The sequence below is a fragment of the Nycticebus coucang genome, chromosome 7, assembly GCF_027406575.1.
Source record: "Nycticebus coucang isolate mNycCou1 chromosome 7, mNycCou1.pri, whole genome shotgun sequence".
Taxonomy (NCBI): Eukaryota; Metazoa; Chordata; class Mammalia; order Primates; family Lorisidae; genus Nycticebus; species Nycticebus coucang.
Genome location: NC_069786.1, coordinates 65,227,878 through 65,242,508, shown reverse-complemented (window position 1 = coordinate 65,242,508; position 14,631 = coordinate 65,227,878).

The window sequence follows — 14,631 nt, the reverse complement described above, 5'->3', positions numbered from 1 at the left end:
GCTTACAGTTAGGGACAGAGTCGTGGGAACCTTGGGTAGATTCTTTGAAGACAGATTTTTCATACTTGCAAAAGATGCAACCTTGTAGCTTACTCAAATGAAAGGTCCTGTGTTGCAAAGTGGAGATTATTGTTCTGGAAAGTTAGATGGAACAAGAGAGGAGGTGGTTGAGAATGGAGGGAAAAAATGACCAGAAACGCTGGGGATTCCCAGCAACAGGGGGATTTTTGAGAAAGAAGGGTGGATGGTGGATGCTTGGTGAGAAAGACGTGACTCTCACAGAGGGAGGGAGTGGGATACTCCTTTTGGAGTGGCCATATCATGCAGAACATTAAAAAATACATTTTCCTGGCTTAAGAATGATTGTCTTGCTGTTTCTGGTTTCTTCCGATCTTTGGGAGTTTGTTTTTTCCAAATCTTAGATGAGGAAAATATCAAATGAAATTAAGAGCAGATGCTAGGCACATCTGATTGTGTAATAAGCAAAGTTAGCACTTGGCCGGTAAGAAAGGACTCAGTGGGAAGCAGGAAATGGGGAAGATTTGGAGATAACCCTCCATGTTTAGGAACTGCTGTCTTCAGACCCCGTCTGGGCGTGTTCTGAACTGTTGCTTCTGTGGCAGGCCTGTTTGAATGAAAAGAGACAAAAATGGATAGATGGGGCCCTTTCCATTGAAGAATCATTCATCATTAGTTCATTGATTGATGATTTACCTCATAGAGTGTTTCCCTTTCCTTAAATAATCTCTGATCCTTGCTGGCTCCTTGAGGCTATTTGAGATTGTTGGGGAAAGGGTGATCGCATCCTTTGCTGATGGGTTATGTAACTGCTACTGCTTTTTTTGATAGCTATCCAAAAACGTCTATTAAAATACAAAAATGCATACGACTAAAAGGCAGCATACAAATACGCTTGAAGAAGACGTGGCAAAAAGAACGAGAATCAAAGAGAATGTCCCCCTAGCAGTGGGGTGGCTGAGTAAATTGTGGTACGTGTGCCCAATGCAAATAGAGTGAGATTTTGTCTCAAATAATTAATTAAGCAAGTCAATGAAAACGAATGTTTTGAAATTAACATTCTCCTGAATCAAAGTTCAAAACTGAATTAAAGCACTGTAGGGCGGGCGGGGGACCCACTGCGATCAACTTCAGGTCCCACATCTGTGCCTGTGTCTTGTTAAGTCTTGGATCTTGCTGTGGTTTTGTTTAAAACAGTGATAATTTGGTCAGGGTATCTTTTACCAGACACTATAAAGCATATAGGAATAGCACAGAAAGAATTTTCCCCTCAGAAGAAGACATGGATATTGAAAAACTGATGAAGAAGAATGAAAAACAACAGAGAAGTCCGCAGCTGAAAAAGACGAATCGTAAATTACACTTTAACCATTTGGATCCTGTGTGGAGTGATTTCTTTTGAAAGAGGCTTGTTCTGGATGTTCCCTCAGCCCCCTTCTCTCCTGCAATATAAAATGTTGGGATTATGGCTCACAGGAAGAAGTGGGGGTTTTAGTTGAAAAATTTTTTAATATTCCTCATGAATGTAAATTTGTACTATTTAACTGACTATCGTTGGTTTAAAGTCTTGTCATGTGGATAAAAATAAAAAGATCCCCCCAAAGAATAGGCTGCCCACCCAGCGGAAGGTCCAGTTTTGCTGTCAGCTCTGTCACGCCAACACTGCACGTGGGAAACAGCCGGTACACGGATTGAAAGTACAAGCTTACAAGAGGTGAGGCTCCTCAGAGGTGCAGGAGAGCCCCGAGTAACCTATGCCGTGGCCTTTTATTGAAACAACATACAACAGGTGTGTGGGGCCCCCACATACAAGGGCTATGTGCTTAAGGATCACTACGTGCCCAGGGGCTCAACTCCCATCCTGATGTACCACAAATGTTCAAAGTCCAACACCTGCTTACTAACGAGCAACCGATCTTGTTAGAGCACTAAGTTGCTTGAGGCTTGTCTCCAGACTGCAAAACATCTCCAGGCCAGCCAGGAGATTGTCCCATTCCTAGAGCCTCCCTCAAGAACCGGTGACGATTCCTATAAGCATGTTGCTCAGTCTCCTACAGTCAGCTTTTATACCTCTAAGTGTCCATTCAAATTTTCCCTGCTCCTTTGCCATATGGTATTAAAAAAAAAAAAAAGATACCTTATTACCACAGTAGAACCTCCATAGTTGATTCTCTCCCTACGTTGACCTCCCTCTTAAGTTGACCTAATGTTCACAGGCACGGACATGTACACATCAGCACAGCCGGCTTGGTTCCTTACACGGATCACCTCTGTCAACATACCAGGTTCCACTCTATTTCGAAAAATGCAACAAATGCTTGCTTTTTTTTTTTTTTTTTCTTTTTAGCAGTTTTTGGCCGGGGACGGATTTAAACCTGTCACCTCCGGTATATGGGGCCAGCACCCTACTCCTTTGAGCCACCAGGGCCACCCCCAACAAATGCTTTCTTTATGTTTGTAGAGCTGAGTCTGTATTTTCAAGGCAGCACTAATGTCGATTCAAGTGCTTTTGGACATTCAGCCCCAAACTGATTGGGCACCAGGGTAAGCTAACATAAAACACTTTGCTGAGCATTATAGGAAAGACAACACCAACCTGGTTTGCCACGAGCTAACGATGTTTCCAACAGTTATTCGTTTAAAAATGTGAATTATTAATTTGGAAGCAAATTACCCTCACAGTAATTTGAGTGCAAAACATCTTCTGAGGTTCAGGACACGCTACCCCCAAATACAAACTTTAGCGTTTGAGGAAACAGCAGAAGGAAAGATGGTCACTTTCCCCTTCCCCTTGCTACTTCTGCCTGAAGCAGGACAGAGAATGCAGCCGAATGTCTCCTGAGGTAGGTCACAAGACGCTTCATTCCAGAGGTGCTCTTCCTGTACCTGGAGTAAAAGAATGTCCCTGTCTCTGAAGACACAGTCAGAGAAAAGAATTTGAACAAACAGGCCTTGCTAAGTTACGTCCAGTTTATTGCCATACAGCATAGCCACTTTGTCCAATCACACTGTTGTATGATGGTCCACTCTTCATTAAACATAAGCATAAAAATGCAGAGTCTTGGGGTCTTCGTTTCTAAAGGCTCTCATTTTACATGAAATGTACATTAAATATATTTGTATGCTTTTCTCCTGTTAATCTGTCTTTTGTTATAGGGGCCTTAGCTATGAACCTTGTGATGGGTGAAGAGGGACATTTTTCTTCCCTTACACATCGCATTCTGGGAATGGGAATGTCGGTAATGAAATCCACCAGAAATAAAAACATATTGTTATAATTACCCTGTTGAAATTGGCTGGCTGTAGAAAATGGCCCATAATGAGGTAGATTTGGCCTAACACAGGTTAACTTCCCGGCTATCAGTGGCCCTCTGTGTTGCTATCAAGGCATTTGTTAAGTAAATGTCCCAGGTGAACTTTGTACTTCATCTTCACCATGTGTCAGGGCCACATCCTGGCTGGCAGCTTCTCAATGCGGGGTGGGAGTCCCTGTTTTTCTGGCTCTTCTCTGCAGGGTGGAGATCCTTCCTTTGCTGAATCAGGGCTGCAGCACTGTGGTTTAGGCTCAGTCCCTCTGTCTGGGGCTTGCTCAACCTTTAAACAAAATCCCTGGGGCCAATAATTTCAAGAAATGTTTTTTGCTGTTCTTTTTGTCAGTTTTGTTATTAAACAAAAGTCATTTAGTTTCATCAAGGTAAAATGAGGGAAAAATAGACGAAAAATCCTTATTTAACAAATTAGATGGGTGGCGCCTGTGGCTCAAGGAGTAGGGCACCTGTTCCATATGCCAGAGGTGGCAGGTTCAAACCCAGCCCCGGCCAAAAACCACAAAAAAAACAAACAAACAAACAAACAAAAAAAATTAGATTTGTTACTCCTAACAATCTTTAAGTTTGCCAAGCACCATTCTACAAACATTATTTTATTTAATTGACACAGCAATCTGCTGTAAGTTGTAGCTGAAAAAACTGAGACTCAGTGGATTAAATAATGGATCAAGTTTACTAGATTATTCACACTCAGGCCTGTCTAAACTTCAGAGTCCATATTGTCACACTTGTGATCACTATTAAATTAAAGTCTGTCCATTTACTCTTTTTTCCCCTCTATGATATGTGTTTGTGTAGCTACATTTTTAATGAAAATATTATATATATTTTAGACCACTCTATAGAAAAATTACCATAAACTTATCCCAAATACTTTGTGTTATCAATAAATATACTTTTATTCAGTAAGTTTTTAAAAAATGGTTGCATTATATTCTATCATATGAGCTTGCTTGGCTAACCTCTTCTAATCAGGTATTCAGATCATTTCTAATTGTTCATTATTATGAATAATGCTTTGAAAAACATCTTTGAACATTTTCGTGTACATCTAATTGTTTCCTTAGGATGAATTCCTAAAATTTGCACCATTGAAGCGTGTTTGTATGGTTGAAGTTTGTGATGGATTGTTTCCGTTATGGTCAGGCCTCTCTATAGCCACATCCTTGTGTGTAGTGCCTTCCCCCATTTGGGTTTCACCATTGTGACTTGTTTTGGACAATGGGACATCAACAGACATGATGTAAGCACAGGCTTTAAAAAGGACATTGGGGTTTGCCCTCTTGGAATACTACCACAATATACAGAAGTCTGGGTGGGTTGCTGGAGAAATGTGGTACAGCCAACAGCCATCACCAACCCATCAGCAAGGCCACCTCGGCCATTACCCAGTCCCAGTTGAGTTGCCAGATTTTTGCAGCCACATGTGTGACCCTCCAGTGAGACCCCTAGTTGAGCCCACCTTAATTCTTAACCCATAAAATTGTCAGTGTTGAGGCTCAGAACATGATACCCCAAAATGTGACACTTTGGCACACTTAGTATGCTAAGCTGGAAGAAATTGAGAAAACTGCAAAAGCAGGAAGGTCACTCTCTGGCCTTCTTCTACCTTTCTCCCCTGAAGTAGGCCATAAATGAATTCTCTGACCTACCTTCCTTGAAAGTCGGTCATAGGACCCCTGTACCCAGAGGCCAAGAAGAAACTGAACAAACAGGCCTTGCTAAATTCCCGCTGGTTTATTACCATTTGATCATACTTTTGCCTGACTGACCACAAAAATACAGTTTTCCCTGGACCTTTGAGTCTTCATTTCTGAAGGTTCCCATCTCTTGTCAAACTCTTTTCTCTTGTTTTTTTTTTTAATCCTCTGCAGATAAGGATCCAAGTCTTTTCTCTTGTTAATGAGTCCTTGTTACAGTTGTCTCAACCACGAACCTTGCAATGGGTAAGGAAAAGACATTTTTTCTCCCCTACATCATAAAATAAAATAAAATGGTTGTTATGTTAATTCACAAAGTTTTGGGGTGGTAGGTTATACAGCAAAAGCTAACTGATACAAGCTTATATAACAGATGCTTATTTTTATGCCTCATTATTATAGGGTCATTTGCAATTCCTAGATGAAAAATGATACTGTGTCCACTTAATAACTGAGTGTATCTGTGGCTGGTTTGCTAATCTTTTCTAATTAATTGGTCATTTAATATGGATTCCAAAGGTACAAAATATCATTTTTCTATTTCCTTGGCCGTAAAAGCCCTCATTTATTCTGCCTAAGCAACTGTTTATGTGCTTGAGTAATAAAAAAGCAAATGTTTAGTAATCCCCTTAGCAAAGATAGTGTTCTGTACTTTCAAGGAGTTAAAAAATTAATTATTACTATCAAGTTTTTAGAAGAACAGGACCAGTCGTTTAAAAAAATGGCTATCAAACATGGTAAGTAATAATCTCAAAAGTTAACTTTTTTGTTTTAGATATTTTTCAGAACTTTTTCTTTTCTCTATCTTTGTAATTTGAAATTTTTGCCAGAAGCTAACCAAGTATAGTTCTGGTTTTATTGACCTTAAGAGATTTTAATTTCTCTGGAAATTTCCTTAATTTCTCTGGAAATTTCTCTACTGAGAAAGTGAATTTATTTTAATAATTATTGCTACAATTGTCTTGGCTTTGTCTCCTTCAGCAAGCATCACTCATCTTGTAAGTCTCCATTTTTGTCATTTATATTGCTAATCTCCATTTCGTCATTTCTATATTTTCATTTTCTTCCTTTATACTCTGGGAATATTCTCCCATTTATATATCATGTTACTGATTACATTCTCTATACTATCGGATTGTTATTTACAATGAAGATTTCAATTCTGATACTATAATGCGTTTTTAGTTTCTTTTTGTCTTTTCATATTTCATTCTGTCATCTTTTCATATAATTGCTTTCTCTCTCTCCTCGTGTCTTTTATTTCTATTTCATTTCATCTCTGCCTTCCTGCTTCCTATTTAGTGTGTCAAAAAGTTTTCTGAAGTTTTCTTGGTGTAGATTCTACACTAAGTCTCTTTTTTAGGACTGTGCACATGCCTTTGCGTACTGGGGCTGCTATGACAAAATACTATAGACAGGGTGGCTCCAGCAACAGAAATTTATTTTCTCACCTTTCTGGAGGCTGGAAGTCCAAGACGAGGGTGGAGGCTGGGGTGGTTTCTTCTGAGCCCTCTCTCCTTGGCTTGCAGATAGCATTTTCTCCCTGTGTCCTCACATGGTCTTTCCTATGTGCTTGCACATCCTGTGTCTCTTTGTGAACCTAAATTTTCTCTTCTTACAAGGATGCCAGTCAAATTGGATGAGAGTTCATCCTCACACTCATTTGTACTTAGTCACCCCGTTAAAAGCTCTACCTTCAAATGCAATCACATCCCGAGGATTAAAGCTTCAAATAAGAATGGGAAGGAGGCAGTTACCTGTATGGGAAGGAGGCAGTTACAGTCCAACAAGAAAGACAGTGTCTCCTTTTCCTCATTAATTATAGTGTGTAAAAGCATTCTGCTTTATTTGATTCCTGCTTAATCATCCTTTAATCAGTAGAAGTGATGTCTAGAAATGATTAGAAATCATCTACAGTTAGATGAAAGATAAATTTGTCTTGGAAGCACTTGGACAGTGGTTTTCTTTTTTGTTTTGTGTGGTAAAATACACATAAGATAAAATGTACCATTTTAAATTTCAAAGTGCATGATTCAGAAGTGCTAAGTATATTCACAATGTTGTGCTGCCTTTACCACTATCTAGTTTTTTTTTTTCATCATCTCAAATGGAAGTAAATAATAGTCACTCCCTGTTCTTTCCTTCCCTCAGTCCCTGTCAACCGATAATTTTGTTTCTTTCTGTGGGGATATGCCATTCACATAAATATAGTTGTTCAACATGTGGCCTTTCACTTAGCATAGTGTTTCCAAGGCTTGTTCCTATTGCAGCAAATTTTTAATGATTCTTTTGGATTTTCTATGTATAGAACCTTGACATGTATAAATAAAAATAATTTTACCTCTTCCTTTCCAATTTTGATGTCTTTTTTAAATTTCCTGATTGTCCTGACTATAATTTCTGGCACAGTATTGGATAGAAGTGGCAGAGAGGGCATACTTGTTTTGTTCCTAATTTTAGGAGAAAGCTTTCATGTCTGAGGATAATGTTAGCTGTGGGGGGTTTGTAAAGCTCTTTATCGTGTTGTGGAGGTTCACTTCTTTTCGTATTTTGTTGAGTTTTTCTTTTTTAATTATAAAAACCATTTGTCAAATGCTTTTCTTCTGCATCAGTTGAGATGATTAGGCGATTTTCCCCCTTCATTTTATTAATGTGAGTACATTGATTTTTTATGTTGAACCCCCCCCCCTTATATTCTCATAAATCCGAGTTGATCATGTTATATAACACTTCTAATATGCTGCTGCATTCAGCTTGCTAGGATTGTGTTGGCACTTTTGCGTTTATCTTCCTAAGGGATATTGGTGTGTAGTTTTCTTTTCTTGTAGTGTCTTTGGCTTCAGTATCAGGGTAATGGTGATCTCATACAGTGAGTTAGACAGTATATCTTCCGGCTGGGCATGGTGGCTCATGCCTGTAGTCCCAATGCTGTGGGAGGCTGAGGCGGGTGGATTGCCTGAGCTCGGAGGTTCGAGACCAGTATGAGCAGCAGTGAGCCAGAGTAAGACCCTGTCTCTACTAACATCAAGAACAGCTGGACATTGTGGTGGGTGTCTGTAATCCCAGCTACTGGGGAGGCAGAGGGAAAGAGAATCACCAGAGAAAGAACATTAATCACCAGAGAAAGAACATTAAAAAAAAAAAAGTACTTCAAAAGAAGAAGAATGAACAAGCAAGCTGAAATTAAAAAGAAAGAAAGTATATCTTCCTCTTTTATTTTTTCAAAGAATTTGAGAAGGATTGGGATTAACTCCTTAATGTTTGGTAGTGTTCATCAATGAAGCTATCTGGTCCTGGGATTTTACATAGGGTAGTTCTTCCAGCAGCAAACACTCTCAGCTTTTGTTTCTTTGGGCATATCTTAATTTTGCCTTCATTTCTGAAGGATGGTTTTGCCAAATATAGGATTCCTGGTTGACAGGTTTTTTTCTTTCAGCATTTTAAATGTTCTCTCTTACCTTCTGGCTTTCATGGTTTTTGCTGAGAAATCAGCTGTTAATATGATTGGGAATACCTTGTATGCAATAAATCTTTGTCCTTCTCTGCCCTGTATGTTATCAGGACATGCAGGCTGGTTTCCAAAGAGTGTGTTCTTGGATGGAGGAATTGAATGCAAGGACGAGCCAAGATGAGCAAGAGGGGAATCTTCTTATTTATGCTCAAGAGGAATCAGGAATTAGCAATGAAGAGGGAGAGAAGCTAACCCCATTGGGTTGTTTCAGGACTTCAGAAGGCTGTGGGTTTGTAAGAGGAATTCACCAGAAATGTAATGATGATGTAAAGGAAATAAAAATGGGAGCAAAGGACACTGGAGTTGAGATAAAATCTGATGACTGGGTAAAAAAAAACAACAAAAAAACAAACAAAAAAAAACACAACTGCAGGCCCTGGCAAAGGAAAAGAAAAATTACTAATCCATAAGGAGTGTGAAGGAAAGAGGACATGTATTTCAGAATTGGGATTTATGAGGAATTCAGGGGTTTTGAATTAGAAGCAATACTGGAAATTATGAGGAAGGATATACAAACTTAGCACTGCTATAAATTTTACCCCTATTTTAAAATGAAAAATTTAAATGTGAATGTTGGGAATTTAAGGTGAGGTAGGAGATACCAGGGGTTTTATGCATGAAGAAGGTAGAGAAATTTTTTCACATATTACCTTAAGTTATTCAGATTATACATGGTCCAAGAACACTCAAATAATAAACCAAATATAATCAGATATTAAAGGCTGGTTTTCAAACATCATAGATAACGATGCCATGCTTATGGTCTTCTGTCCACACCTGGGTGTCCACCAAACCATTTAGCACAGCTTCCTCAACTGTGAGCTGTTTAAAGCTACCAGTTTGAGCTCTATTTATTTTTTTCTAGGCTGTAAGCAACTATAAGGATCTCAGCAGAAGTCGGAGGATCCAGCTCCTTGGCATAGTGCCAAAATGTGATGAATGAAGGTTTCAAGAAACTCCCAGCAGTGTTTCCCAGCTCTAGGGTCTGCTCATGAGGTTACAGACAGATTGGAGCATTGTTCTAGGATAGAACATTTGTCACCCACACGGCTGGCTGAATCAGGCCCAGATATTGTATAGGGCTGATAATAAGATCAGGGTACCAGGAAATTGAGGTGTGGAAGAGAGAAAAGTTTAATGCTCTGACAGAAAATTTGCATTGGCAGTGACACATCAGGAATCCAGGTGAGGGAGGAGAGGGAAGTCAGTAATCACTGAGGTGGGGGAGCACTCAGAGAAGCCATGAAGGGCCACTGGAATGAAGATCGGAGATGAGTCATTTGAGAGTCACTTAGTTAGACTGTTCTTTCCTTTTCTTAGTTCCGCAGCTGGACTTCTTTTTTTTTTTTATCCTTTCCTGTATTATTCTCTAAATTCCCTATGACAAAATCTTCAGAAGATAGGAAATTGTATGTGTATATGTGTGTGTTTGGCTATCCCTCCTTGCAAAATAATGATGTAATTTGATTTCTGAAGCTATCTAGGAATTAGGGGATGTCAATTGGCACATATTCAGCTACAGAGGAAAGACTATCTAAGTAATGGTACCTTAAGTAATAAAGGCTATTATTTCACACTGCATAAAATCTGGAGGTATTTGTTTCCAGGGCTGAGCCAGTGGTTCAGTCATATCTTCAAGGGCCAGGTTCTTCCTGTCTTTCCACACCCTGCCACCCTATGCGTGTGGTTTGTCATTGTTTGGTGTTGTCACTTACTGCTGCAACATCTCTTGATAGCACATTTGCACACGTGAGTATTGAAAACAGGGGAAAATTGAAGGGAAAAATAATTTCTCTTCTTCAAACTCCATCTCTTCATCAGGAAAAAAACTATTTCCTAGAAGTACTACAGCAGAGTTTCTTCTTATATTTCACTAAACAGAACGGAGTCACATGCCGAGCTCCATTCCTTCAGGAGGAAGAGGGGAATGAATGACCATCACTGAGTTAGACCTTGGAGCTGAGGCTAGGGCTGGAGCCCAGAATGGATGTCTACCCTAAACCTGTACAGATGTAGTGTTTTGTTAGTAAGGAAGAAAGTACTAATATCAAATAATGACTGCCAGACAGGTATATAAAGGCAATTGGTAAGGATCTTTAAGAAGTAAATTGACTTTGTGGACAGAATATAAGTTTGGAGTCTGATAGACCTGGGCTTAAATCCTACTTATCATGTGTGCATCTTTGGACAAGTAAATTATTTAACCTTTCTGAATCTCAGTTTTCTCATTAACTGGAGAAATGAATACTTACCTTAGAGAGATTAAATAATTAAAATGTATAAAGCATTAGCCCAGAGCCTGCCAAGCATAAATTGTTTTTGGTGAGGTTATGGAATTTGTAAACGTAAGCTCCAAGTGGTAAACATTGTGTGGCCAAGAGGCACGAAGATATAATTCCTTGACTTCTTTTGTTTTTTTTTTCCTTTTTTTTCTCTCTCTTTTTTTTTTTATTGTTGGGGATTCATTGAGGGTACAATAAGCCAGGTTACACTGATTGCAATTGTTAGGTAAAGTCCCTCTTGCAATCATGTCTTGACCCCATAAAGTGTGACACACATCAAGGCCCCACCCCCCTCCCTCCATCCCTCTTTCTGCTTTTCCTCCCCCCCCATAACCTTAATTGTCATTAATTGTCCTCATATCAAAATCGAGTACATAGGATTCATGCTTCTCCATTCTTGTGATGCTTTACTAAGAATAATGTCTTCCACTTCCATCCAGGTTAATACGAAGGATGTAAAGTCTCCATTTTTTTTAATAGCTCAATAGTATTCCATGGTATACATATACCACAGCTTGTTAGTCCATTCCTGGGTTGGTGGGCATTTAGGCTGTTTCCACATTTTGGTGATTGTAAATTGAGCTGCAATAAACAGTCTAGTACAAGTGTCCTTATGATAAAAGGGTTTTTTTCCTTCTGGGTAGATGCCCAGTAATGGGATTGCAGGATCAAATGGGAGGTCTACCTTGAATGCTTTGAGGTTTCTCCATACTTCCTTCCAGAAAGGTTGTACTAGTTTGCAGTCCCACCAGCAGTGTAAAAGTGTTCCCTTCTCTTCACATCCACGCCAGCATCTGCAGTTTTGAGATTTTGTGATGTGGGCCATTCTCACTGGGGTTAGATGATATCTCAGGGTTGTTTTGATTTGCATTTCTCTAATATATAGAGATGATGAACATTTTTTCATGTGTTAGCCATTTGTCTGTCATCTTTAGAGAAGGTTCTATTCATGTCTCTTGCCCATTGATATATGGGATTGTTGGCTTTTTTCATGTGGATTAATTTGAGTTCTCTATAGATCCTAGTTATCAAGCTTTTGTCTGATTGAAAATATGCAAATATCCTTTCCTATTGTGTAGGTTGTCTCTTTGCTTTGGTTATTGTCTCCTTAGCTGTACAGAATCTTTTCAGTTTAATGAAGTCCCATTAGTTTATTTTTGTTGTTGTTGCAATTGCCATGGCAGTCTTCTTCATGAAGTCTTTCCCCAGGCCAATATCTTCCAGTGTTTTTCCTATGCTTTCTTGGAGGATTTTTATTGTTTCATGCCTTAAATTTAAGTCCTTTATCCATCTTGAATCAATTTTTGTGAGTGGAGAAAGGTGTGGGTCCAGTTTCAGTCTTTTACATGTAGACATCCAGTTCTCCCAACACCATTTATTGAATAGGGAGTCTTTCCCCCAAGTTATGTTCTTGTCTGGTTTATCGAAGATTAGGTGGTTGTAAGATGTTAGTTTTATTTCTTGGTTTTCAATTCGATTCCAAGTGTCTATGTCTCTGTTTTTGTGCCAGTACCATGCTGTCTTGACCACTATGGCTTTGTAGTACAGACTAAAATCTGGTATGCTGATGCCCCCAGCTTTATTTTTATTACTAAGAACTGCCTTAGCTATACGGGTTTTTTCCGGTTCCATACAAAACGCAGAATCATTTTCTCCAAATCTTGAAAGTATGATGTTGGTATTTTGATAGGAATGGCATTGAATAGGTAGATTGCTTTGGGAAGTATAGACATTTTAACAATGTTGATTCTTCCCATCCATGAGCACGGTATGTTCTTCCATTTGTTAATATCCTCTGCTATTTCCTTTCTGAGGATTTCATAGTTTTCTTTATAGAGGTCCTTCACCTCCTTTGTTAGGTATATTCCTAGGTATTTCATTTTCTTTGAAACTATGGTGAAGGGAGTTGTGTCCTTAATTAGCTTCTCATCTTGACTGTTATTGGTGTACACAAAGGCTACTGACTTGTGGACATTGATTTTATATCCTGAAACATTACTGTATTTTTTGATGACTTCTAGGAGTCTTGTGGTTGAGTCTTTGGGGTTCTCTAAGTATAATATCATGTCGTCAGCAAAGAGGGAGAGTTTGACCTCCTCTGCTCCCATTTGGATTCCCTTTATTTCCTTGTCTTGCCTAATTGTATTGGCTAGAACTTCCAGCACTATGTTGAATAGTAAAGGTGACAGAGGACAACCTTGTCTGGTTCCAGTTCTAAGAGGAAAAGCTTTCAGTTTTACTCAATTCCTTGACTTCTGACTTGAGATCTATCTATAACCACACACACACACACGCACACACACGCACACACACGCGCGCGCACACACACACACATACACAGAGAGATAGGCTAAAAATAAAGACATATAGAACAATCAAGAAGAAAAAAGAACTAGTGGCTGTCATTGGCACATGCCTGTAAGTAATTTGAGGTCTTAAAATGAATTCTTGAGCATGCAGGCAGCAGCTTCCATACTCAACAAAGAATCCTACACACAGAAGGTAAATGAACTAGTATGGAGGGGGCTTTGGTATACAGGTAAGGATGCCTGGCTGCACCCTGGGAGAGGCAAGTGTGGACTCTGATGTGAGATCTGCTGAAACCTCTCAGCTGAACTGGAAAAGGATCCCTAGTGTTATGGCAGCCACCTTGACATTTCTATCAGAGTTGGACGAAGATGGACTTGGATGCAAGACCTTTATTACCTCAGTCTGAGGTTAGGTGCTCAAGACCAGAGTCCCAATAGTTAACTGTTCTTCACCATTGTTATTTTTAATTACAACCTTCTCAAATGTGCACCTAGACAAGTGTTGGTGAGAAGCCATGCATTAGTGACTCAAATCTAGGTGGCACACTGCTTCAGAGCAGTGTTTCACAACCTAAGGTTCCTTGTGTCTTGAGTCACCTAGAGACAGTAAGGGTGAAACTGGGACACTCTGAACAGCCATTTACAACATAGAAATAAAAATGAATGTGTCTGCCATCATTGTTTCCCCTTCAAGGATCAAAACATGAGTTTACCAACATTTACCTGGATTGAAAGGCTTATTATAGAAAACTGGATGTAGGCTTGGCACCTGTAGCACAGTGGTTACAGTGCCGGCCACATGCACTGAGGCTGGTGGGTTTGAACTCAGCCAGGGCCAGCTAAACAACAATGACAACTGCAACAAAAAGTAGCCAGACTTTGTGGTGGTCAACTGTACTCCCAGCTACTTGGGAGGCTGAGGCAAGAGACTGGCTTAAGCCCAAGAGTTTGAGGTTGCTGTGAGCTCTGACACCGTGGCACTCTACTGAGGGTAACACAGTGAGACTCTGTCTCAAAGAAAAGGAAAGAAAACTGGATGTAGATTTCACAAGGGTATTAGATTGCTACCCAAGATACATTTATCTAATTTGGTAAAACAGGTTCCTTAACTACCTAGGTTGTTGCATTCACTATGAATTGCCTTGCTTTAAGGCAGGGAGAAATAGACGCCACCCACACCTTATTTACAACCACTTGGCAAAGATCACTGTGACCTATACTTGACAAATACCTACTTTTTACCACCACCTCTTCCACCTCAATAAAGAATAGTTCCCAAGACCGAGACATTACTTTAAGAAGGGAGGCTTCCTGGATAAAGCCAAGATGTGAAAACCCAATCTGCACAAAGCCTCAGGTGGGCTTGTCTCTTTGCAGTGGTAAATAAATCCATTTGGCTGTTGGAGTGAGTATTCAACTGTAGGCACAACTGTAACAGACTCTCTCTGTTGCTGCTCTTCTTTGTGTGTGTCCCCTGTTCCT